Consider the following 27,557-nt stretch of genomic DNA (forward strand, 5'->3'; position numbering starts at 1 on the left):
GCAACGCGAAACCCCACACGTCCAGAATGGCCGCAGAGTGGCTCCAGGAACACTCCTCTGAGTTTAAACACTTTCGTTGGCCCCCGAACTCCCCAGAAATAAACATTATTGAGCAGGCTGCAACGCGCTGTTCAGAAGAGATTTTCATTCCCTCGTACTCATACGGATTTATGGACAGCTCTGCAGGTTTCAAGATGCCAACTCCTTCCAGCACTACTTCAGACATTAGTCGAGTCCATGTCATGTCGTATTGCGACAGTTCTGCTTGCCTGCGGGGGCGCTACACGATATTAGGCAGGTGTACCAGTTTCTTTGTCTCTTCGGCGTATTTACAATGCATTTCTTACTCGCCGTAATACTCTTGTCCTTAAATGTTTCTCTGCAGTTTAGATCTTCGGGAACTCTGCTATGAGGTGAATACGTCCTCAGCGTAATACGTTGTATCGGCGGCGTATGTTTGTTAGGATTACTTGCTTGTTGCAGGGAGTGCAGATGTGAAGATGTTGTTGCGACGCGCTTGGTGCACAAATCGGCGATCATGCCTTGTGGTAGTCAAGCGTGTTAGATCGGAACCTTGACGATGAGTACGCTCACCTGCAGCCCAACGTCGGGTCACCGTCACATCCAAATGCCCCGCAATTCTGCTTATTGGACGATTCGATCAAATGGCCAAATGGAGACTCAAATGAGGCCCCTTTCATACCGTGTGAGGCACATTGGCTATGTCTTCAGCTTCAGTTTTTTGTCAGGCAGTGTATTAACACTGTGTGTGGCACTGTTTGAATAAAAATAGTGGTGCTTGCTAATTATTTGGCTATGCTTTCTGAAAGTCGAACAAACGAGACGATGGAAGGCAATTTGTTGGAGCAGGTAACCAAGCAAACTAAACCTAAACTAAATTCCTCCCGTACAGACCATAAAGGCCCAACGGTACTGATCGGCCGCCGTGTTATTCTCAGCTCATAGGCGTCACTGGATGCGGATATGGAGGGGCATGTGGTCAACACACCGCTCTCCCAGCCGTATGTAAGTTTCCGAGATCGGAGCTGTTACGTCTCAATCAAGTAGCTCCTCAGTTTGCCTTACAAGGGCTGAGGGCACCCCACTTGCCAACAGCGCTCGGCAGACTGGACGGTCACCCATCCGAGTGCTAGTCCAGCCTGACAGCGCTTAACTTCGGTGATCTGAGGGGAACCGGTGTTACCACTGCGGCAAGGCCATTGGCAACCAAGAAAACACATTTAAGAATAATCCTGATCACCTTGTGCTCCGCGGCCGATTCAAATTAATATAGAACAGTAACACCAGAGCTGCGTTAAGATAGATTTATTATGTCATGATCAGTTTGTTCAACGAAAATCAGGTGAAACTGCCACTAGTCCTGTATCAAATTCTTACAGAGTTGTGAAGAATAGTGAGTCATGATATCGGCACAGTTCTACGAGAACTTGTAACAGGAATGTTGGCAGCGTCACCTGTTTTCCTTGAACGAAACCGGTCGCGACATAATGAATCTATCTTAACACAGTTGTCGTGGTTCTCATTACAATTAACGTTTAATATTGGTGATTTATTTGATTATAATATGCAAGCAGTCACTTTTAAAAAATTTTGTACGATTTATTTTCTTTACCATTAACTAGTCTTCAGGCCGATACGAGCTGATCATTAGATGGAGTTGTTAAAGGAACATAATCTATGCAGCTAGATGCTGTGGTCGTGGTCCTAGCGAAAATAACGGAAATTTATTTACAGGTAACGAAAAGTTTATGAAACCAAAACGTTTTCTGTTTTGAGTACTTACATTGCGCTGTCTCGTAGTATCCAAAGAAAATTCGTTCTGATAATATATATTTTACAGGTTGAACACACACATGCACTTAGTTAGTTTCACACTCATTCACAATAAATGAACACTCAACGTAAGTACGAAGAATATGAATGTGTAGATATCTCACTTTGGCTTGAGATGCATAGCATCTTTTAACGTTTAAGTGTCCCTACAAAAGTTAAGAACACAATAAAATTCAACAAAACTTTCGTTGCGTCGATTCGCTACACAGAAAATGTGAGAAATTTACAAATTTGGAAGAAATAATTCAAGGAAACTGTTTTAAGAAACCCGTTATAGAGGAAATGATACGCAGAATGGAAAATAAACTATCACAGAGATAGGACGTTTACAACAAAATAAGGTTATCTAACGACCTTAACATAATACAAAACCGTTCTGAAATCCGAAAGTCTATATGCGAGTGTAGGGCCAGTATTGAGTCGCGTTAGATAAGCTAGAAATATTCACGAGAACAATATAAGGAAAATTCTGGGTGCATTAATACGAAAATCTCCTAAAGAAACTGAGAGGTGATGTTAAAATATACAAAAATATAAAAGGAAGAAGGAGACACGGTTCTTCGACCATTTGTACAGAATGGATGGTAGCAGGTTGTCAAAACAGTGAACAACAAATTAGTTTCAGGAAATCCAGTATGGTTTACAAAGAGAAAATCTGAGTGAATATGGAACGTTAGACATATTACTCTCAGAATAAAATTACTGCAGAACTTACGTTCCAAAAGCGGAAGAAAAATGAAAGCAGGTTTAAAGTGGACCGTGGAGAGAAAAAAGGATCATAGTGAACGTATTAAGACTGCTCAAGGGAAAGAAAGAGAACAGCACAATCTGAGAAACTGAAATTAGCAGGTGGTGGCCATAAGACTCGTACGAGAGGAAACAATTAGGGAGGTTGAGAAGTGCTGTTAACAGAAACGTTTGAAATATGATTAGAGCCTACGGAGGCTAGAAGTCACATTTCACGGTAACAATACAAGGTGTAATTTACCTCTCACGTCGACACAGCACGTCAGAGTTGACGTTTGCCCACTGACGCACGGCAGTTACGCCAAGAACATCAATTCCAGCAAACCACGCGCGTCAAACGAGATTCGCTTGGGGTCATAAGGCCGCCAACAGCAGAAGTCCTTCACGCACAAATCACCACACGGAGCACCTGATAGCTACTGCGACGCACAGGGTGTCCGACGAGAAGTCTCCATGTCTCTAAACCGAAACAGAATATTGGAGTATTTAAATATAAAAACAATTTATTCAGTGGATCTGCATGTCCACCTTCATGGTTTACGCGGAGATGTCTGTGTGTCCATGTCCCCGTTGACATCATGCAGGGCGTATCAGGAGTTATGCTTCGAAGACCTTTTCTCCACACTTGTGCGTAATTCTTCAGTAGTTTTTTACCGACGTTGAACCACATTAGAGCTGATGATTCCTGATAATAAGCTGTGTGTCGTAGTACGTCCCGGGATCTGTGCTGGGCACATATTTTATTTTATTTTTTTCAGTTTAACAGTAGCAAAACTTCCTTTAGGACTGGTGAGGATAGTTTTAGTAACAAGGGAATCTCCTTACACAACTTCTATCTCAAATTTGGTTTTTTCACTACCCTGTTGAAATCTTATGGAATATGCAGTATGATTTATCTATTCTTCAGTATACTAACATACACTGAATCAGCACGTTGTTTCTCAAGAACTGTTTGTACAGATTTTCTTGAAAATGAGTGAAAATCTCCAAAAATGGTTCAAATGGCTCTAAGCACTATGGAACTTAACATCTGAGGTCATCAGTCCCATAGACTTTGAACTAATTAAATCTAACTAACCTAAGGACATCACACACATCCACGCCCGAGACAGGATTCGAACCTGCGACTGTAGCAGCAGCGCGGTTCCGGACTGAAGCGCCTACAACCGCTCGGCCACAGCGGCCGGCTGAAAATCTCCCCCAAAATAGATAGACAGGTCTGACTTTGATAGGAATTGATTGGACTCTTCTACAATTTCTTCCATGAGTTGTAAACTGTTCGTCGTGATTCACCTACTCATACAACTGTCTTATTCTGTTGGGTAATTAATATTTAATAGATTTTTTTCCTATGTACATCATCAGATATTCAGAAACCCTATGTGTGTTTACGTCAGCAATGGCACAGAAGCACGTACAGAGACGATCAGCATTTATTGATACACTGTGTGATCAGAAGTATCCGGATACAGAGTGCTGCACTGAGGAGAGGTATCGACGTCGGTCGGTGAGGCCTGGCAAAGTCGCCGTTCCAGAACATCCCAAAGGTGTTCTATAGGATTCAGGCCAGGCCAATACAAGGATGTTATTGTCGTGTAACCACTCCGCCACAGGCAGTGCATTATGAAAAGGTGCTCGATCGTATTGAAAGGTGCACTCGTCATGCCCGAATTCTTCTTCAACAGTGGGAAGCAAGAAGGTGCTTAAAACATCCATGTAGACCTGTGCTGTGACAGTGCCATGCAAAACAACAAGGGGTGCAAGGCCCCTCCATGAAAAGCACGACCACACCATAACACCACCGACTCCGAATTTTACTGTTGGCACTACACACGCTGGCACATGACGTTCACCAGACATTCGCCATACCCACACCCTGCCATCGGATCGCCACATTGTGTACCGCGATTCGTCTCTCCACACAACGTTTTACCACTGTTCAATCGTCCAATGTGTAGTGTCACCGCCAGACACCACACTTGCTAGGTGGTAGCCTTTAAATCGGCCGCGGTCCGGCAGTATACGTCGGACCCGCGTGTCGCCACTATCAGTGATTGCAGACCGAGAGCCGCCACACGGCAGGTCTAGAGAGACGTCCTAGCACTCGCCCCAGTTGTACAGCCGACTTTGCTAGCAATGGTTCACTGACAAATTACGCTCTCATTTGCCGAGACGATAGTTAGCATAGCCTTCAGCTACGTCATTTGCTACGACCTAGCAAGGCGCCATTATCATTTGCTATTAATCTTGTGATGCATGTACCGTCAGACCGATGTTCACCAATTATGGATTAAAGTTAAGTATTCCAGAAGCTACGTACTTATTTTACTAGTCTCAACTCCTTTAACTGTTCCAGACCTCACGCCAGCAAGCGTGAGTTTAAACGCGCGCCTTTCGGCTACCTCCTAGTGGCTTGGCTGTCTTGCCAAGTCACAACACAATGTTTACGCTCCTTAAACCAAGCGAGGCGTAGTTTGGCATTTACCGGCATGATGTGTGGCTTATGAGCAGCCGCTCGACCATGAGATCCAAGTTTTCTTGTCATAGTACTTGCAGTGAATCCTGATGCAGTTTGGAATTCCTGTGTGATGATCTGGATAGATGTCTGCCTATTACAAAATACGACCCTCTTCAACTGTCGGCGGCCTCTGTAAGTCAACAGACAAGGTCGGACTGTACGCCTTTGTGCAGTACGTGTCACTGATATGGAGTACCTGGCAGTAGGTGGCAGCGCAATGCACCTAATATGAAATACGTATGTTTTTGTAGGTGTCCGGATACTTTTGATCACATAGTGTAGCTTCTCAGGATCCTATATCCTCAGTATTTATTCGTATTTATTGTTTTTGGTATATTTTCAACAAACCGTTTCTTTACTCAAGCTATGTCCATTGGTAAAATATAATCTTTGCCTTCCTACAATGTCTCGTGGTTTATCGTTGTCGTTCGTCTGAGCACGAGAAGATTAAATATGATAGTTGTTTGCACTGCACGATTATTCCCCCCATTAAATTGCTCGGTTGACTACTTGGTGACAGTCTCTCTCACCTCTGAGCGTTCGGTAGGGATGGCTTGAAGACGCCAGGGGATTGGCATGCAGCTACTGACATGGCCAATGATGCGGGGGCTCTCCTGACTGTCACCTATGCGACGATGCAGTGTGGTGGAGGAGGGTGCTTGTATTGTCAAATGTCGGTGCATACAAAATCTTGAATATAGCTAGCACTACGATCTATTTATGGCTGAAATTACATTACTTAATTTGCAAAATATTTGTGTTTGATTCTCAAATTATGATGAAATATCATCGTAAGGTAGTGGTGAGTGCTTGAAGCGATCTGTTTGACTCCTGCAGATCCTTAAACAATTAATTTTATTGGGTAACGCAATGGGCTACTTCCCTCTATTCTGATATAAAAATCATGTCAGCTCTCTCTTTGTTGCCAGAATTAGCCAATAGAATCACAGTATTCTGAGGCGAGATGAAAACCTCCATTTACATGTTTGGATACGTTGGTTCACACACAGAAACAGAAAGTAGACTCTTGAGAGAGACAGAGGGACAGAGTCTGTAATTTCCTGATCAACAGAATGCCTCCAATTGATGCTTTGTTTGGGCTACGAAAGCAAAGGAGGCTGACATGTGGTCTGTGGTCAGTGTTATTTAGTGTTGTGATCTCTAAGTAGGACATTGGGTGGTTTTTGACCTCTGTGGCAGTGCCCAGACAGCCGATACACACGCAGGTGTGGCTAATATACAGCATTTAATTCCAGTCCTTGATACTTGCAGTTACGACACCATGAGAAGTAGGGCTAGCAGGGCTCAAGCATTAGCTCTACCCAACTGATTAAGTTAAGAATATGCAACAATATATTATTGATATCTTTAGAATTTCTTGTCATGAGATCATTCCTCTTCAGCACAGACTATATCTTTTTCTCTCCATTTTTTTCTGGGAGGTGTGGAGAGGAGGAGGGAGGGGTGAGGGTCAGACGTCCTCCAGTGGTGGCACTGTACACAAGCTCAGTCTATTGCAACATGTGAAGGCGAGTACACACATGAAAATTTGCCAACAAGACAATATCTGTATTTTCCAAAAGTAAACTATATATTCTTCCACACTAACAGCTCCACAGACTGAGCAATTGTCCCGCCAATTTACAGATGTCAGAAGGGAAGGGTGGAATTGGAGAGAGGAGTGCTAGGGGATTTCTCAGAGGGAAAGTGGTTAGTTAATTTATTTATTTAATTAATGAGTCAATTAATTTTACATTGAAGTGTGCTTTTTTTCAGTGAGGAGGAAGGGGGACAGTTGGGGATTTCCAGATGGAGTAGGAGTAGGGGAAGGAGGAGGGGTCAGGGGTTTCTCAGATGGATAGATTATGCCCAGGGGATCATAAATCAACCACCAGGGGGTAATAAGTCAATTGGCATAACAATAGGTTAAGGGAAGGGGAGTGGGTTATAAAATCTATCAAGTCTGTCCCTGAATTTATGGTTGCCCCTGATGTAGACAACCCTCAATGTGAAGTAGAATGACCATTACCCCACTACTTACGAGGGTAATCCCAAAAGTAAGGTCTCCTATTTTTTTATAAGTACAGATCTCTGTTTGTGTGGCAGTTGGTCACACTGTTATGAAGAGTGCTTCACGCGCTCTGTGTAAACATGCGCACGCAGCGCTGAGGCGCTCAGTCTTGGCTTGGCAGCCGTTGAGAATGGAGCTCCCGTTGGATGTCACCGCCAAGTGCGAATTGCGCGTAGTTATTCAGTTTTTGAACGCAAAGGTCACTGCGCCGATTGTAATCCATCGCCAATTGACGGAAGTGTATGGTGAGTCATGTATGGATGTCAAAAATGTTCGTAAGTGGTGTAGTGAGTTTGCAGCTGGTTGGACCGAAATTCACAACGAACAAAGGAGCTGGATACCGTCAATTTCTGAGGAGACAGTGTTGAGGGTTGAGCAAAGCATGCGTGAAGATCGGCGGATCACCCTGGATGATCTCTGCAGGTTGGTTCCTGAGATTTCCCGAAGCACCGCTCACAGAATTTTAACGGAAACATTGAACTACCGGAAGGTGTGCACAAGATGGGTGCCACGCATGCTGACTGAGTACCACATGCGGCAACGGGTTGATGCTTTCCACGCATTTCTTCACCGCCTTGCAGCCGAAAAGGACAACTTTCTGGACTCAATTGCCATGGACGACGAAACCTGGGCATACCACTTTACACCTGAGGCCAAGCAACAATCACGCCAGTGGCGGCATCCTTCTTCGCCAAAGCCGCGGAAATTCAAACAAACACAATCTTCCGGTAAAGTCATGACAACCGTTTTTTGGGATCGGAAAGGGGTATTGTTGGTCGACTTTATGCCCACTGGGACCACAATTAACGCTGGCAGGTACTGTGAGACTCTGAAAAAAACTCAAACGGGCAATTCAGAACCGGAGAAGAGGAATGTGAGCAAGGGCGCACACATTCTGCATGACAACGCTCGCCCACACATCGCTCGGCGAACCGTTGCTCTCCTGCAACAATTTCAGTGGAACATAATTACCCACCCACCCTATAGTCCTGACTTGGCACTCAATGACTATCACCTGTTCCATAGGTTAAAAGAACATTTGGCCGGAAAGCGATCCAGCTCTGACGATGAGGTGAAAGAAGAGGTTCATAACTTTCTGAACAGCAGTAGCGCACCAATTTGTGCTTTGAAAAGGAAGAAGGTGTTCGACAACTGAATGTGTGATAAATGGAAATTAACTGAGTTTCTTTGATGTCCTAGAAATTTTGAATGTCTTGAGAATGGAAACTTGTATTTTCAATGGATGCTATTTAAAAATGTATGAGAGGCATTCAATAAGTAATGCAACGCTTTTTTCCGAAAGCAAGTTGGTTCTAATCAGGATTCCAGTACACCATATATTCCCCACTCTTTTGGCTAGAAAACTTTACTTTTCAATATAATCTCCGTTCAATGCCACGACCTTACGCCACCTTACTGGAGGGCCTGTATCTACACATGGTCCCACTCCAGTGGTCGACATTAGAGCTAAAGTCTAAAGAAGCAGAAGCTTCAATAACCTCCCCACCATACATATATTGCTTCCCACGGAGTTCACCCTTCATCGGACCAAACAGATGAAAGTCGGAAGTTGTGAGATCCCAGCTGTAGGGTGGATGAGGAATAACAGTCCAATGAAGTTTTCTGAGCTCCTCTCAGGTGTGCAGACTTTTGTGAGGCCTTTGGTTGGCATGGAAAAGGAGAAGTTTGTTTGCATTTTTGTGGTGGCGAACATGTTGAAATTGTTTCTCCAATTTCCTGAGGGTAGCACAAAACAATTCAGAGAGGATATCAAACAGAATAACCAGTGTCTCCAACTGTGAGAAGAGGTGTTTGACTGCGATCCTTCGATCACCTCAAATGAGGGTGTCTACAAGTTTCAACATGGCAGGAGTCACAGCTGTGTGCGGCCAGACGGCACGCAGAAGACGGACAGGTTAGCACGACCTCGTTGTCATTATGACAGACGCCTCACCCAACGACTCAGCATGCTTTTGTTCACTGCCGGGTCTCTGAAGACATTCTGCAAGTGCCTATGAAAATCTGCGATGATCTCGTTTTGCGCATAAGAAACTCAATGATAGTTCTCTGCTTGGAACGCACCTCCGTTCAGACGATGTTTTGAAGGTCGCCACCTATTGGAACTGCATCAAACTGTACGGGCTGAAGCGGGAATATAGCACGATGTACCACAACAAATTCCTCATTTCTTGAACAGAAAAGGCACGAGAAAAAATGTGGTGCATTACTTATTGAATGCCCTTCGTACTTAAGTAGTAAATGGTTTTGGATAATACTACTGCTTAACTTGATTTCAGGCACTGATTACTGACTGGTGTGTAGTAGGGTAATAATATAACAGATTAACTATTAAAAACAGTATTGACAAGATTTTCTCCATAGCAACGCTTTTAAATTTGAATAAAGAATTTGTTCCATGATATACCCTGAAACTTTTTTTTTTCAGTCTAGAAGAAACCTTACACTTCCATAGCAGCACACAAAAATTAATGCCATCATTTAAAAATGGAATACAAAAACATATTAAGCGCCTATTACAGGGCTAGCTAGAAGTGATATTTTGAAAAATGTTCCATGGTACAACACTCTCCCCTACTACTGAAGTTAATGTGAACATATCCAACTAGTCCCCCCCCCCTCCCCCCCATGAACCATGGACCTCGCCGTTGGAGGCTTGCGTGCCTCAACGATACAGATAGCCGTACCATAGCTGCAACCACAACAGAGGGGTCTCTGTTGAGAGGAGAGACAAATGTGTGGTTCCTGAAGAGGGGCAGCAGCCTTTTCAGTAGTTGCAGGGGTGACAGTCTGGATGATTGACTGATCTGGCCTTGTAACACTAACCAAAATGGCCTTGCTGTTCTAGTACTGCGAACGGCTGAAAGCAACGAGAAACTACAGCCGAAATTTTTCCCGAGGGCATGAAGCTTCACTGTATGATTAAATGATGATGGCATCCTCTAGGGTAAAATATTCCGGAGATAAAATAGTCCCCCATTCGCATCTCCGGGCGGGGACTACTCAAGAGGACGTCGTTATCAGGAGAAAGAAAACTGGCGTTCTACGGATCGGAGCGTGGAATGTCAGATCCCTTAATCGGGCAGGTAGGTTAGAAAATTTAAAAAGGGAAATGGATAGGTTAAAGTTAGATATAGTGGGAATTAGTGAAGTTCGGTGTCAGGAGGAACAAGACTTTTGGTCAGGTGAATACAGGGTTATAAATACAAAATCAAATAGGGGTAATACAGGAGTAGGTTTAATAATGAATAAAAAAAAGGAGTGCGGGTAAGCTACTACAAACAGCAAAGTGAACGCATTATTGTGGCCAAGATAGACACGAAGCCCATGCCTGCTACAGTAGTACAAGTTTATATGCCAACTAGCTCTGCAGATGATGAAGAAATTGATGAAATGTTGAAAGGTGGCTACACTGTGCCACTGCGCCAGAGAGTGCGTCAAAGAGTACTATTAAGCCGCCTCCACAGTGCGTGTTAAGAGATCGTAGAAGTCAGTGCTAGTAGAGAGCTCGTAGAGGACAGTGTGTGTTAAGAGTTCGTGCCGAGATGTGCTAGAGGGCACTGCTTGTCGTGAAGTCGGAGTAAGATGTTGTAGTAAAGAGTGTTGTTCCATGTTTTATGCAGTTATTTGATGGGAGAGATAGCAGATGTTATTGTGTGCATTTCGTCAATATATATGAAGGTAAAAACTACAATGTTCTTTTATTAATTGTGTGTCTGAAATAATGCGTCACTACAGGTTCAGTCAACAAAGCATCTGGCTTGTGTTCTTGTATTAGAGTGAATTCTGGTTTTCTTGCGTAATTATAGTTTTTCTAAATTTCTTTTGTCACGTCAGTATAGTTGGTATTTAAAAATTCTTGTCTTGTTGGAAAAGAACCGTGCCACATGTGAACGTTGAGTCACACTCCCACATACAGAACAGTGACTCTTGTGCTTATTGGTTTTGTTGGTTTTTTAGTTGCTGGGGACTTAATTAATTAACTGTGTTTACGAAAATTTTCTTACATTGTTTGTTGCAGTCAGATAGCGTAATAATAATGGTCAGGGCCAACCGTTTACGAGACATACGTAATCGGACAGACCGCTACTAAAAATATTTTCAATATAATATTTAATAAAGCCCCCATGCACGGGGTCGCCACGTGCATGGGGGCTTTATTAAATATTATATTGAAAATATTTTTAGTAGCGGTCTGTCCGATTACGTATGTCTCGTAAACGGTTGGCCCTGACCATTATTATTACGCTATCTGACTGCAACAAACAATGTAAGAAAATTTTCGTAAACACAGTTAATTAATTAAGTCCCCAGCAACTAAAAAACCAACAAAACCAATAAGCACAAGAGTCACTGTTCTGTATGTGGGAGTGTGACTCAACGTCCACATGTGGCACGGTTCTTTTCCAACAAGACAAGAATTTTTAAATACCAACTATACTGACGTGACAAAAGAAATTTAGAAAAACTATAATTACGCAAGAAAACCAGAATTCACTCTAATACAAGAACACAAGCCAGATGCTTTGTTGACTGAACCTGTAGTGACGCATTATTTCAGACACACAATTAATAAAAGAACATTGTAGTTTTTACCTTCATATATATTGACGAAATGCACACAATAACATCTGCTATCTCTCCCATCAAATAACTGCATAAAACATGGAACAACACTCTTTACTACAACATCTTACTCCGACTTCACGACAAGCAGTGCCCTCTAGCACATCTCGGCACGAACTCTTAACACACACTGTCCTCTACGAGCTCTCTACTAGCACTGACTTCTACGATCTCTTAACACGCACTGTGGAGGCGGCTTAATAGTACTCTTTGGCGCACTCTCTGGCGCAGTGGCACAGTGTAGCCACCTTTCATATGCCCTTCCTCCACAGGCCAGAATTTGATGGTATTTTTGCCAGCATTGGTGGTGAAAATACCACCAAATTCGTCCAGAAAAATACAGACAAAAATAAAGGATAATATTAATACCTAAATATCACATAATTAGTTAAAATTTTTTTGGCTTTGCACTGACCTTTCACTAACCTAACATATGAAATACAGTAAGCAATACAACTTCTTTTCATACATGTGACTTTACATAATAGTTTACACAATATACAAAAAATCAGTTTATACAAATGTTCACATAAAATGCTTTCAATGATTAGTTTATACAAAAAAGAACACCAACTGGTAACATCTTTTCAGTAAAAGCAGTCCATCAGTTGCACCCAGTAAAGTTTAGCAGGTACACCCAGCAACAAGTCACATTAGTTCAGTAGAAGCAATCCATCAGATGCACCCAGCAATGTTAAGCAGGTACAGACGCCAACAAGTGACTTCATTTCAGTAAAAGCAGTTCACCAGTTGCACCCAGCAATGTTGAGAGCAGGTGCAGACACCAACAAGTGACATCATTTCAGCAGAAACAGTCCATCAGTTGCACCCAGCAATGTTGAGAGCAGGTGCAGACACCAACAAGTGACATCATTTCAGTAGAAGTAGTCCATCAGTTGCACCCAGCAATGTTGAGCAGGTGCAGACAGCAACAAGTGACATTATTTCAGTAGAAGCAGTCCATCAGAGGCACCCAGCAATGTTGAGTAGGTGCAGACAGCAAAAAGTAACATCATTTCAGTAGAAACAGTTCTAACAGTGGCACTCAGTAAAGTTCAAGAGGTACACACAGCAACAAGTCACATTAGTTCAGTAGAAGCAGTCCATCAGAGGCACCCAGCAATGTTGAGTAGGTGCAGACACCAACAAGTGACATCATTTCAGTAGAAGCAGTCCATCAGAGGCACCCAGCAATGGTGAGTAGGTGCAGACAGCAACAAGTGACTTCATTTCAGTAAAAACAGTTCTCAGTTGCACCCAGCAATGTTGAGTAGGTGCAGACACCAACAAGTGACTTCAGAGGCACCCAGCAATGTTGAGTAGGTGCAAACAACAAGAAGTAACATCATTTCAGTAGAAGCAGTCAATCAGAGGCACCCAGCAATGTTGAGTAGGTGCAGACAGCAACAAGTGACTTCATTTCAGTAAAAACAGTTCATCAGTTGCACCCAGCAATGTTGAGCAGGTGCAAACAGCAACAAGTGACTTCAGAGGCACCCAGCAATGTTGAGTAGGTGCAGACACCAGCAAAAAGTCACATCTCTCAGCAGAAGCAGTTCCAAAAAATTCACTAGCACTGATCACACTGTTTATCAGAGTTTATGAGCAGAAATTAAACATGTCCTAGTGGCACCAATCATGTAGAAAAGGTACAAATAACAGTCCATAATTTTTTAGAATCACTGATCACACAGTTCTTCAGCAGAAATTAAACATGACTAAATGTCACACATCATGTTGAAAAAGTGCAGGTAACAGTTCAGAATATTTATCTTCACTAATCAGACAGTTCAGGCATGAACAATAGTTTGAATACACATACAAATGCTTTTACAGTAACATACAAATCATAACAAACACACAAATGATATCAGATAATTGTCCTATTAACTATTACAATACACAAATACCAGTAAACCTATAATATTCATGGGTGTCAGTGCAAGCCACTACAAACAAATAAAATAATATTTAGGAGATAGGTGGGTAGGATTAGGAAAGGAAAACACACAAAACACACTCACTCATCTTTCATCCACATTAAGTACTACTGTGTAATTGAATAGTGTTAACTGTGTAAATGTAATTCTGTCAAAATCTGATGTTCATCATGTGTATCAAGTAGTAGTGGCAGCAATGTATAATAGTCAATAGTAGTTAGTCAACGTCATAGTCATCATGTCAAGACGAATGTTTGCCAAGCCAGATCAAAATGTACTGTTGTTGAACAACTGTCAGTGAGCCAAGATATGCAAATTACTTCCTCTCTTCAAAAAAAAAAAAAAGTATATACTGCTTAGTTATTTAACAAAGTGTGTGTATAGACTATCTTCCTTCTATTTGAGTGTTCTAGACTGCCATCTTCATCCTCCTTGTTCCATAAGACCAACAAAACGTACCTCTTATACACCAAAACTCCAATAATCATCAGCATCACATAATCTCAATACGTCACTAATACTTCTTCAATACGTCGATACATATAAACCTCATCATTAATAGCATTTACCTTACATCTTATCCACAAAAACTCCAATAATCATCTACTTCACATACTCTCAATACCTCAATAATACGTCGCTACATATAAACCTCAGCACCAATATCATTTCCCTTCCATAACAACTCTTTCCTCTAGTCAGTCTCCTCGAACAAGTACAGATAAAATCCTAATGCAACTTCAATTCAGCATCCCATACAATCCGAAGACACACTGTCAACACAGAACCTCTGTGTAATCCGTCATCCGTCTGACCCAAATTTTCTACTCATTATAAATTATAAGATACATTTTGGTTCCTTGTCCATCATTAAATAAAAGAAATGCATACCTGACCTCTAACAGACTTAGTTCGAATAACTCTCAGTAATTAAGTACGATTACGGAGTGTGAATGATCATAATATTTCACAGTGTGTACACCACTTCAAGAATTATAGCAGAAGCAAACATGTGGAGTATTTCTTGTATCAAGTGTCACTTCCTATTTCAATTGCTCACGAAAATACAGTGTAATGACTGTCAATGGTCTAAACCTAGTTTCGGTATGTCATGTCGTCAGCCTCCTTCTTATTAGCATAAATTTATACAGCTTTCATAAAACCTCCAGCTCATGTGACTTCTATGACTTTCTTGTACTAATGTCGTTCGTCGAATTATAGCAGTTAATTTTCTTATCTAAAAAATGTAGGGCACTGAGCGTAAGCAAAACATGCAATAGCGAGTAAATATACCAGTAAAGAACAGAATGTCAACAAGTGGATGCAGCACAATTCTTACAGCTAGGCTCTGCCAAGCAAACAATCTATAATTAATACAGTAGTGTGACCTAAACTCTATGTTTGTACACTGTACAACAGCATTGCTATACACCAAATTAAAGAGCAGTTATGGCAACAAAACAGAAATGTGTAAATATGTAATCCATACGCATAGCAGTAAACATATATCTTACGTAATAAACAAGTCATTAGCATCATATCAGCCTAAGCAAATAAATGTTCATATGTCATCTTAACAAGTAAACATGGAGGCGCAAGCAGATAAATCACAAAGTATAACTTACATACCTAAACACATCAGCACAATAAATCAGGTTACAATTATAATTTAAATAAATAAGCACAGCAGACACATAATAAGAAAATATGACATCAGTGAAAAAGCATAGCAGCCAAGCGATGCATAATATACACAAGTTACAACCCAGTTCATTAATCAATAATTGTCAAAATCAGTCAGTGAAAAAGCATAGCAGCCAAGCGATGCATAATATATACAAGTCACAACCCATTTCATTAATAATCATTGTCAAAATCAGTTAACGTACGCAAGCACGTCGCTTCACACGTAAATTCATAGAACATGAAATTAGCACAAAGTATGAATCACGTAATCGCGAGCAGCAAATTACGTCTAAAGTACGTACCTAAGTGAATTTATGTTACCTGAAAAATAAACTCAATTAATAGTTACCGTTTTTTAGTTTATTAGTTTCTTCTTGGAAATTACATTCTTTCTGAAATTTTCTCGGTAGCACGTCCTCTTAACGTCGGAGACACACAGAATTTACCTGAAGTTCTTAACTATTTTATACAACCGTATCCTGAAAAATACTGAATGTTAATAACATAATTCATCAAGTCACTATAGCTTTATACTGAATTTAGTCGGAGAAATTAGACTGTGTATTTGTTTACGGCTGTCAGTGCATTCGCACTGAGCGCTCGATCAGCTGTGGACGCGTGACGTAGGAAGCTATTGTTCGCGGTCAACGGCTGCCTTGTGCGGCGCGCAGACTTGACTGTTGCTTTGAGTATGTGCCGCCGCCAAAACACAGCGCGGTATCCTTGTACTCTCCGCATGTTTACATCTAGCTGTTAGTTTTTCACAAGTATGTCATTCCACAAAAATTTTTACGTTTGATATATGATGTATTCCTTTAGAGCGTCGAGATTTAAGAGTTTCTACTTCAACAGTGTTATCATGAATAATTTTGCGAATTCTATATGGACCGTTATAAAGCAGAAAAAATTTGCGACACAAGCCTTTTCCTTTGTGAGACAAACGGTGGGACTTAATTAATACCTTCTGACCAACCGACAAGAATTTTGAACGACCAGGACGTCTAGCTGATTTCTCTCTTCTAGCAGCCGCAGATGCAATATTTCGTAGAGCCAGGTTGACAACTTCAGAATGCCGCAGTTTCCGTGAAGGCGGAAAAGGAACGATTTCAGAAATGCGATTTGTCGGTGCTTTATTTTTTAATATCAATAGAGGCGGTAAAGAAGTTGAGTCATTAGGAAGTTCATTCAGTATGTTTTGAAAAATATGAAGATACTGATCCCAAGTTCTGTGATTCTGATGACAATAAAGACGGCACAATTTATTGATTTCCTTCATCCATCTCTCAGAAGCGTTAGATTGAGGGTGAAAAAGTGAAATGAAGATTGTTTAATTTTACGACGGTGTAGAGTACGAAGCCAAATTTTAGAGCGAAACTGTGATCCATTATCTGATATAACCTTGTCAACGTGACCGACTTCTTTAAGAAAATGTTTGATAAAAGCATTAGATACTGAACGAGCTGTTGCTTTGCGTAAAGGTGTAAAACACACATATTTTGACGTCAACTCCACTGCTACGAAAATGTACGCAAAACCATTAGTAGAACGAACCACTGGACCAAACAAATCGACTGCAGCCATCTCCTTTAATTTCGCTGGAATGACAGGAAACAACGGTGCTCTGTGAGAAATCGTTGGAGGCTTAGCCATTTGACATAATTTGCATTTGGCAAGAACAGATCGAATACGTTTTTCCATATTACTGAAGTAACAATTTTCTCGTAATTTATGAAAGCATTTTCTGGGACCAAAGTGTGCATAACTGAAATGCGTATACCAAATCAATTTATTGACCCACTCATCAGGAATACAAACTAACCAAACGAAGCTGTCGACCGATTTCCGTTTAAAAAGAATGTCATTGCGAACTAAATAATGCTGTCTAATCGCCACGCTTTCCTTTCTCCTCCACTTCTCCTTAATGTCCTTCCAGATTGGATCCTTATTTTGCTCCTTAGCGATGTCCTGGAGCGAAGACGAAATAAAGTTCTCAAAAGCAACACCTTGAATATACATCAAACAATAATTGTTTTCCTTGCAGTCCTCTTCAGCACTTTGTTTCAAACCCATAGGTGCACGTGATAAAGCATCGGCAACAATATTAGAAGAACCCTGTATGTAAACAATACTAAAGTCAAATTCCTGTAGGTACAACGCCCATCGTGACAATCTGCCATGAGTTAATTTTGTTGACATAAGAAATTCCAGAGCTCGATGATCGGTGTAAACCTTAGTATGTCTGCCAAACAAAAATGTGCGAAATTTTGTAAAAGCCCAAACAACAGCCAAAGCTTCAAGTTCCGTAATCGAATAATTCTTTTCTGATTTAGAAAGAACACGACTTCCAAATGCAATAGTTTTCTGGACTACAACGCCGTTTTCTTCTATCTCTTGAAATAAATGCGCACCTAGGCCCTTGTATGATGAGTCCGTCGCCAAACAAAATTCTTTTGATAAATCCGGATGTGAAAGAAGTGGAGCAGCAACTAAAGCATCACGAAGCTGTTCAAATTCTGACTGAGCTTCCTCATCCCAACACCAATTAGATTTCTTTCCGGATAGTTCACATAAACGAGGTGTGGCCAAATCGTCCAATCTAACAAAGCGTCTAAGAAAATTACAGACACCAAGGAAACTACGAACATCACGTTTTGTAGTAGGAACAGCATAATTACGAATAGCGTCTAGTTTCTCTGGATCAGGGAGAATACCTTCTGTAGAAATAATGTGACCGAGAAATTTCACCTGAGAACGACCAAATTCAGATTTTTCCAAGTTCACAGTAATGCCAACTCTTGCAAAGATACGTAACAATGAATCCAAAATTTTGTTGTGCTCACTCCAAGAACGTTTAGCAATGAGAATATCGTCAACATATGAAGTAATATTGTCACGAAGATAAACAGGTAAAATTTCATTTAAGCTACGAATAAATGCTGCTGAAGATACAGTAAGTCCAAACGGTAATTTCCGAAACTGGTAACAGTTACCAAAGGCTAAAAAGGCAGTATATTTTCTACAATCAGGGTGGAGTTCTATTTGCCAAAAACTTGCGCGCATGTCAATCGTGGATAAAACTTTAATTCCATGAAAATGTTGAAGAAGTTCATCTAAATTTTGTGGGCGGTCAGTTTCAGGAATGATGATGTTATTTATCTGTCTGGAATCCAGAACCAAACGAATTGACCCATCCTTTTTAAGAACAACGTTTAATGGGCTAGTATAAGGACTGACTGCAGGCTCAATAATGCCCTGATCTAACATGTACTGAAGTTCATTCTTAACCTTGTCTCTGTAAGCCAAAGGAATAGCGTACGTTTTTCCGCGAAATGGTGTGTGTTCTTTTACTTTAAATAAATATTGTAAGCCTTGTATAGTTCCTGTGTGATGACTAAACACTGTAGCATGTGAAGTCAAAATGTGGTGCAGCTCTTCTCTTGCAACGTCATCTGGCACTTCAGCTTTCTTAACCTTTTCATTAATTAATTCTTCGCTATTAATTATATCATCCATCGCGTCTCTGTATCTGTTGTCATTATCATGAATAAACACATTGTCGTCATAATGCTCAACGAAAACATCAGAAGTAAGAAACCTTAAACATTTTGTATCTGACTCAGATCTTGTTAAACACTCGAAAAATTTTAAACATTTCGGCATTCCGGCAACAGTCAAATTCACACTTCCTTCTTTAAAGTTCAAAATTGCCTTATGTGTGTTAAGAAACTCCATACCTAAAATAATTTGTGTACTGAGTAATGGAACAATAATAAAATTAGCAGAAAATTCGTATCCTTGACAAATGAAATTTAAGCTGGTCTGTTGTTTGACTTCCACACTTTTTCCGGAAATCGCTCCTCGAATTGTAGTTTTAGAAATAGGTAACACAGGACAGGCAATAGTTCTTTCACATATACGAAAAACTGATTCACTAATGACATTCAATGGGCTCCCAGAATCTAAAACTGCAGTGAACTTATTCTTACCCACACATACTTCAATAACAGGATGTAAAAATGCGTCTACATTATTTTCCTTTTCATCTAACAAAATGTCTCTCATGTCTTCCAGGCGTACGTAGTGTAAAGTCGTAGTGTCATTACTTTCTGAACCGTCTATATTGCTGCCAGAAGCCGAAGCTGCAAGTCATTGTCGATTGTTTGCGTCACGTCTTTGAGTATTCGCGTCATTTCGCGGATCAATTTCTACGATTTGCACTTGTCTCTCTGAAGTTCTGTCACGTGGAGGATGCCAATTAGGTCCCTCCTGTCTGTTGGATGCAAATTCTTGGCTGTGTCTGTTATTAAAATTTCTGTTTTCCTGTCTGTCTGCATAACTACTCCTTGTGTAATTTCGACTGTCACTTCTGAAATTATTGTTGTATCTACTACCCTGATTGTTTCTGTAGTAAGAATTTCTATTAATGTTTGAATAATTTCTGTCTTGATAATACCGATTACTGTTTCCGTATGACTGATCATTCCGATACGAATTACCGTTGTTATAGTTGTCTGTGTAATTTCTGTTAGAACGTCTGTTATTGTCATAGGGCTGGTATCTATTGTCGTGTCTGTTACGTCTGTCATTCTCAAAATTACCCATATAACGCCCGTTCCGACCACTATCACTTTTCTCTGAAAATCTATTGTAATTACTGTTACTGAAAAAGTTACAAGAGGTCCCGTCATCGTTGTCATACTCAAGTTCTTGCAACAAAGTCTTAAAAGTCTCAATGTCGTCTTTACATCTTCCGGCCAAAGCAATTTGTCTTATTGATTGTGGCAGCTTAGTTAAACAAATGCGAATTAATTCAGTCGGGCTATAAGGGTTGGACAGGAACTGATTCTTTCGAATCATGTCTTCAAAGTACTCTGCCGGCGTGCGGAACTCAGACTGTTTGAAATTACGCTGCATAATAAGACTGTGTTTGACTCTGTCTTGCGTGTTTTCGGACCAATATGCCGATAGAAATGCATGATAAAAATCATTTAAATTATTGCAATCTCTAATGAGTGCGCGCATCCGCGTCGCCGGTTCGTTTTCTAAATATCCACACATGAATTCTAGTTTGTGACTTAGTGGCCAATTTGGTGGAAGTGCGTACATAAATTGATCTAGCCATGCACATGGATGTATGTCATTCTTAGAATTGCGGAAGATCTTAAATTTCCGGACAGTCAAAAAGTGTTTATAGTCAAAGTTTTCGCCTCGTGGCGACAAAGACCTACCGCGTCTGTCCCGGTCCGAATGTCGATTATTGTAAAGTTCGCGCGCCTGGCGCTCTCTTGTTGCATCCCGTAAATGAAACAAATTATTTTCTTCAAACCCCTCTGCTACCTGTGATTCTAAATTTCTTCTGCTATCTTTTCCTACAATTTCGCCTTCGATCTGCTTGACTTGCTTCCGTAATGCCTCAAATTCCCTTTTCACGCGTTCATTAAATTTTCCCTGATTCTCAACATGCTTATTTATGTTCTGATACTCTTCGGTTTCTGCAAATGGTAATGGAGCTGTATCATCCGAATCTCTGTCCCCATGTAAACTAAGATTTGTCAGTTTATCTGAAATTTCCTCAACTCTTTCCGATAAGTCACCTATTTTTTCTTTCTGTTTATTTACGTCTTCCGTAAGTGTCGCGACTCGGGTTTCAGTACTGACACATTTGGTAGTTAACTGTTCATATTGTTGTGTTAGGTTATTTAATCTGTCATTTGGCACGGATTCCTCGATTCTCTCAAATATTTCTTCCTTATCCTTTGCACGTTGTAAATTTAACTCTGAAAAATTCTGTACTATCACGCGATCTCTTTCTTCCTGTTCTCTATCCTGTTCCCTTTGTCTGATTTCTACTGCAATTAATCTATTATTGTGAGAATTCAGAATCGGTTGTACTTCTTCCCTGATTTCTTTCTTTAATTCATCTTTCATATTTTTGAAACATGTCCCTATTCGTGAATCTATCCGTGTTTCCATTGTTCCCATATCAGTTTTTAATTCAGATCGTAAAGTTCCCATCTCTGTTTTAATTGTTCCTATCTCTGTTTTAATTGTTCCTATTTGTGAGTCTAACCGTGTTTCCATACGTGCTCCCAAATTTAATATAGCACTCATCAACTGCTCCATATTAAATTGTTCAGAATTCTTTTCGCCCCTAACATTTCCCGCAAAACTAACTTCCTTCTGCATAGCCATAAGGCTATCTGTGTTCGATACTATTCCAGAATCTTCTGTCGTTAATCTCAGATTCTGCGAATTTTCTGATTGAGAAAAATTTTGAAATGGTTCCGGACTATTTTCCCGACTTATTACATTGTTTTCCACCTCATTATCCACCATACTGTTTTCCTCTGTTGGCGAGTTCGCCATGTCAACAATTTCGTCATTCTCACTATTCATCATTTTTCCCTTTTTCATCGATCGCGTAATCATTTGCAAAACATACAAAAAATTCGTCACTGTACGAAAATTACACACAATGACTCTTTATCTCCAACAATACCATTCAAATGCAATGACTCCCTCAAACACGATCAATCGAACAATTGAAATAATTGCACTAAATTGTCAAACCCGTTGACAAGACAACAAATTCAATTCTGAGAAAAAAATACCATTAGAAGAATGCCAATTACCAAATCTACACATACAAAATAGACTACAATTACTAGCTACAAATTACTACAACAAAACTACTGTCTACTACTTTTAGAGTCAGAAAAATTCCAAGGGACGATCCGAAGCAGCGGTCGCCACGTGCATGGGGGCTTTATTAAATATTATATTGAAAATATTTTTAGTAGCGGTCTGTCCGATTACGTATGTCTCGTAAACGGTTGGCCCTGACCATTATTATTACGCTATCTGACTGCAACAAACAATGTAAGAAAATTTTCGTAAACACAGTTAATTAATTAAGTCCCCAGCAACTAAAAAACCAACAAAACCAATAAGCACAAGAGTCACTGTTCTGTATGTGGGAGTGTGACTCAACGTCCACATGTGGCACGGTTCTTTTCCAACAAGACAAGAATTTTTAAATACCAACTATACTGACGTGACAAAAGAAATTTAGAAAAACTATAATTACGCAAGAAAACCAGAATTCACTCTAATACAAGAACACAAGCCAGATGCTTTGTTGACTGAACCTGTAGTGACGCATTATTTCAGACACACAATTAATAAAAGAACATTGTAGTTTTTACCTTCATATATATTGACGAAATGCACACAATAACATCTGCTATCTCTCCCATCAAATAACTGCATTAAACATGGAACAACACTCTTTACTACAACATCTTACTCCGACTTCACGACAAGCAGTGCCCTCTAGCACATCTCGGCACGAACTCTTAACACACACTGTCCTCTACGAGCTCTCTACTAGCACTGACTTCTACGATCTCTTAACACGCACTGTGGAGGCGGCTTAATAGTACTCTTTGGCGCACTCTCTGGCGCAGTGGCACAGTGTAGCCACCTTTCAATGTATGATGACATAAAAAAAATGATTCAGATAGTGAAGGGAGACGAAAATTTAATAGTCATGGGTGACTGGAATTCGAGTGTAGGAAAAGGGAGAGAAGGAAACGTAGTAGGAGAATATGGATTGGGGCTAAGAAATGAAAGAGGAAGCCGTCTGGTAGAATTTTGCGCAGAGCATAACTTAATCATAGCTAACACTTGGTTCAATAATCATGAAAGAAGGTTGTATACATGGAAGAACCCTGGAGATACTAGAAGATATCAGATAGATTATATAATGGTAAGACAGAGATTTAGGAACCAGGTTTTAAACAGTCAGACATTTCCAGGGGCAGATGTGGACTCTGACCACAATCTATTGGTTATGAACTGTAGATTAAAACTGAAGAAACTGCAAAAAGGTGGGAATTTAAGGAGATGGGATCTGGATAAACTGAAAGAACCAGAGGTTGTACAGGGTTTAGGGAGAGCATAAGGGAACAATTGACAGAAATGGAGGAAAGAAATACAGTAGAAGAAGAGTGGGTAGCTTTGAGGGATGAAATAGTGATGGCAGCAGAGGATCAAATACGTAAAAAGACGAGGGCTAGTAGAAACCCTTGGGTAACAGAAGAAATATTGAATTGATGAAAGGAGAAAATGCAGTAAATGAAGCAGGCAAAAAGGAATACAAACGTCTCAAAAATGGGATCGTCAGGAAGTGCAAAATGGCTAAGCAGGGATGGATAGAGGACAAATGTAAGGATGTAGAGGCTTATCTCACTAGGGGCAAGATAGATACTGCCCACAGGAAAATTAAAGAGACGTTTGGAGAAAGGAGAACCACTTGCATGAATATCAAGAGCTTTGATGGAAACCCAGTTCTAAGCAAAGAAGGGAAAGCAGAAAGGTGGAAGGAGTATATAGAGGGTCTATACAAGGGCATTGTATTTGAGGACAATATTATGGAAATGGAAGAGAATGTAGATGAAGATGAAATGGGAGATACGATACTGCGTGAAGAGTTTGACAGAGCACTGAAAGACCTGAGTCGAAACAAGGCCCCCGGAAAAGACAACATTCCGTTAGCACTACTGACAGCCTTGGGAGCGCCAGTCCTGACAAAATTCTACCATCTGGTGAGCAAGATGTATGAGACAGGCGAAATACCCTCAGACTTCAAGAAGAATATAATAATTCAAATCCCAAAGAAGCAGGTGTTGACAGATGTGAAAATTACCGAACTATCAGTTTAATAAGTCACAGCTGCAAAATACTAATGGGAATTCTTTACAGACGAATGGAAAAACTTATTGAAGCCGACCTCGGGGAAGATCAGTTTGGATTCCGTAGAAATGTTGGAACACGTGAGGCAATACTGACCCTACGACTTATCTTAGAAAATAGATTAAGGAAATGCAAACCTAGGTTTCTAGAATTTGTAGACTTGGTGAAAGCTTTTGACAATGTTGATTGGAATACTATCTTTCAAATTCTGAAGGTGGCAGGGGTAAAATACAGGGAGCGAAAGGCTATTTACAATTTGTACAGAAACCAGATGGCAGTCATAAGAGTTGAGGGGTATGGCTCTGAGCACTATGGTACTTAACATCTATGGTCATCAGTCCCCTAGAACTTAGAACTACTTAAACCTAACTAACCTAAGGACAGCACACAACACCCAGCCATCACGAGGCAGAGAAAATCCCTGACCCCGCCGGGAATCGAACCCGGGCGTGGGAAGCGAGTCGAGGGGTATGAAAGGGAAGCAGGCGTTAGGAAGAGAGTGAGACAGGGTTGTAGCATATCCCCGATGTTATTCAATCTGTATATTGAGCAAGCAATAAAGGAAACAAAAGAAAAGTTCGGAGTAGGTAATAAAATCCATGGAGAAGAAATAAAATCTTTAAGGTTCGCCGATTACATTGTAATTCTGTCAGAGACAGCAAAGGACTTGGAAGAGCAGCTGAAAGGAATGGACTGTGTCTTGAAAGGAGGATATAAGATGAGCATCAACAAAAGCAAAACGAGGATAATGGAATTTAGTCGAAGTAAGTCGGGTGATGCTGAGGAATTAGATTAGGAAATGAGACACTTAAAGTAGTAAGGAGTTTTGCTATTTGGGGAGCAAAATAACTGATCATGCTCGAAGTAGAGAGGATATAAAATGTAGACTGGCAATGGCAAGGAAAGCGTTTCTGAAGAAGAAAAATTTGTTAACATCGAGTATAGATTTAAATGTCAGGAAGTCGTATCTGAAAGTATTTGTATGGAGTGTAGCCATGTATGGAAGTGAAACGTGAACGATAAATAGTTTAGACAAGAAGAGAATAGAAGCTTTCGAAATGTGGTGCTACAGAAGAATGCTGAAAATTAGATGTGTAGATCACATAACTAATGAGTAGGTGTTGCAGAGGATTGGGGAGAAGAGAAGTTTGTGGCAGAACTTGACTAGAAGAAGGGATCGGTTGGTAGGATATGTTCTGAGACATCTAAGGATCACCAATTTAGTATTGGAGGGCATCGTGGAGGATAAAAATCGAAGAAGGAGACCAAGAGCTAAGCAGATTCAGAAGGATGTAGGTTGCAGTAGGTACTGGGAGATGAAGAAGCTTGCACAGGATAGAGTAGCATGGAGAGCTGCATCAAACCAGTCTCAGGACTGAAGACCACAACAACAACAACAAACATCCAACTAGTCAGACGAAACTAGCTTGGATGCAATATCATTGTGACAGAAGAGAAAGAGAAAAGTGACGTTGCCACCTCGGTCGGAATGTTACAATCTCTTATAGAAAAGAAGACCAAGCTAACATCGAAAGAAATGGACAAATATGTGAGAGAGCTAAAAGTTAATTTAAGGGCTTTCAGCTACGCACGTACTGTCTGGTTTGGGTCAATGTAACCGAAAAAAACAATGCTCAAGGTGCAGAATGACGCAAGTAGGTTCACTGCGAGACGCCCGATGGAGGCGCTGCTCGAAGATTGCGTCACGTGCCGGCTATTGTGCCGACGTGAGCTAGGTGCGAACAGCCGTCATCTTCAACGAATATCTCACGTGACATTTCCTGTGGCGGCATAGCGCCGCCGTTCGTGTGGGGACTGCAGTTTTACTTACTCAAAAATGTTCAAATGTGTGTGAAATCTTATGGGACTTAACTGCTAAGGTCATCAGTCCCTGAGCTGACACACTACTAAACCTAAATTATCCTAAGGACAAACACACACACACCCATGCCTGAGGGAGGACTCGAACCTCCGTCGTGACCAGCCGCACAGTCCACGACTGCAGCGCCCTAGACCGCTCGGCTAATCCCGCGCGGCTGGTTTTACTTATTACTGAGATAGTGTTGATATAATGTTATTGGACAATCCGTTCACCTGTTTTGTTGACGGCATTTTAATTCACAGAATTTCATCTTCACACCTGCCATAAACAAAGCAAACAACATTGCATATACATTCACAATACGCCAACATACCAACTTTTACCAGTAATATGTGTAGCTGAAAGTTACCAAAGTATTTAGTATTCATTTTAATTTTAAGAGAATGATAAAAAAGGAAAATAACTGTGAGACGGGAAATTAACGGCAACACGGGCGTGTGAATTTGTGGATCCGATGTAACCGGAATTGTAGCCGTATAATACTACGTTTCCCTCATTATATGGACTACTAAGAAACTGATCAAACTAAAACTGCGTTTGCCTGTCAAGGATAACACAGTCAAAAGACAGACTGCTCGCCAATTACGCGCAAATTGTTGCCCGACACGGACAGATACAACAAATAAATAAACGTGTAATCATCAGATAATAAGCCGGACGGAGTGGCCGAGCGGTTCTAGGCGCTACAGTCTGGAACCGCGCGACCGCTACGGTCGCAGGTTCGAATCCTGCCTCGGGCATGGATGTGTGTGATGTCCTTAGGTTAGTTAGGTTTAAGTAGTTCTAAGTTCTACGGGACTTATGACCTCAGAAGTTGAGTCCCATAGTGCTCAGAGCCATTTGAACCATTTTTTTTAACCATCAGATAATAAAGAAATGAGAAATGCTGACAATACAAAGCGTAGTCGCAACGGCTTTGAAACAATAGACGACAACTGGTGGCCAACAATGAGCAGTCTAGTTACTTCGGGGCAGTTTTTCGTGCGCCACCTTGTATAAGTCTCTCATCACGAAGTTATCATTTCTATTTCACAATGTATTTAAGTTGCAAATGGTTTTTGTTAATACTTCCGCTTAGTACGATTTCATTTACTGATTATTGATGGATGTGTAGTAGAGTAATAAAGTAACAGAAACACCCCCACACCCGTCCCCCTTTATTTCTTTTTGAAATTTGTGGTAAGATCTTATGGGACCAAACTGCTGATGTCATCGGTCCCTAAGCTTACACACTACTTAATCCAGCTTAAACTAACTTACGCTAAGGACAACACACACATACACACACACACACACACACACACACACACACACATGCCCGAGGGAGGACTCGAACCTCCGACGGGGGGGGGTCGCGCGAACCGTGATACGGCGCCTGACACCGCACGGCTACCCCTCGCAGCCCCCTTATTATCATTAAGTGCATGCTAGAGTACCGAAGAGAACGATACCGCCATCCGT

General features: G+C 40.9%; 1 protein-coding gene and 1 pseudogene across 1 annotated transcript in view; both read right to left on the reverse strand.

Moving 5' to 3' along the window:
* The window catches only part of LOC126416951 (uncharacterized), a 521,435-nt gene that overhangs the window by 412,215 nt on the left and 81,663 nt on the right, over nt 1–27,557 (reverse strand). The gene's annotated exons all lie outside the window — the stretch shown is intronic.
* Nucleotides 1,108–1,225, reverse strand: LOC126417869 (5S ribosomal RNA; annotated as a pseudogene).

Source organism: Schistocerca serialis, chromosome 8, assembly GCF_023864345.2.
Source record: "Schistocerca serialis cubense isolate TAMUIC-IGC-003099 chromosome 8, iqSchSeri2.2, whole genome shotgun sequence".
In the NCBI taxonomy this organism is placed as follows: domain Eukaryota; kingdom Metazoa; phylum Arthropoda; class Insecta; order Orthoptera; family Acrididae; genus Schistocerca; species Schistocerca serialis.